The sequence below is a fragment of the Chenopodium album genome, chromosome 25 (genome assembly GCF_948465745.1).
Source record: "Chenopodium album chromosome 25, dcCheAlbu1.1, whole genome shotgun sequence".
Lineage (NCBI taxonomy): Eukaryota > Viridiplantae > Streptophyta > Magnoliopsida > Caryophyllales > Amaranthaceae > Chenopodium > Chenopodium album.
The window spans coordinates 28,027,048-28,028,045 of NC_137858.1; positions in this window are offsets into that span (position 1 = coordinate 28,027,048).

Here is a 998-nt window from a genome sequence, read left to right on the forward strand (position 1 = left end):
AAGCAATTTTATATAAGACATTACATAAAGCAATCGGCCGAAACTGAGACATCGATGTGGGTGAATTGACCTTCGGAATAAGAGCAATATTAGTTTTATTGATCGGCTTCGGGGAGCGGGCACCATGCAAAATCCCACACACTTGATTAGTCACATCATTCCCGACTATGTGCCAAAATTTTTGATAAAATATGGCATGAATCCCATCTGGTCCTGGAGCTTTGCAGGGATGCATCGAGCTAAGGGCAGCAAATATTATGTCTTTAGTAAATGGTCGGAGTAGCTCGATGTTTTGTTCATGGGAGACGACTTCAGTCACAAACTCAAGCACCTTTTCACACCCCTCGGGAGTAGGCATCGACGAGGAGAAGAGATCCTCATAAAAATCAGTCACAATGTGCTCTAAATCTTCTTCATCTTTGCACCAAACACCATCTTCATTGAATAAACCTTTGATCTCATTTTTCTTTCTTCTCTAAGAGGCTTTATGGTGAAAATACTTGGTGTTCCTATCGCCGTCTTTAATTTCAGAAACACGTGATCGGAGGTACCAATACGCTTCCTGCTTATTGAACAAATCATCAAGCTTAGCCATTAAAGAAGAGCATAATTTCAAATTTTCATCGCTCAAGTTTCTCCCCTGCACCTCCTTCAAAAGCAACTCCGTGTCATGGATTTGTTTATCCATGTTCTCGAATTTTTTGCTACTCCATCTTCTCAAAGCTCCCATTAATAACTCTAACCTCTGTTCCATCATCAACCCATCAGACTCTTCCCAAACCTGCTTCACAGTTGTCTCACAAGTACCATCTAAAAGCCATGCGGTCTCGAATTTGAACTACTTTTGCCCCTTTTCCTCTTACTCTTAGGCCTCTTAAGACGAGCTAAAATCGGGGTATGATCCGACTTGAATCTAACCAAGTGTTCAACATAAGCATCCGGGAATAAAGAAAACCAATCAGAATTACCACAAAATCGGTCTAATCTCTCACGGACTA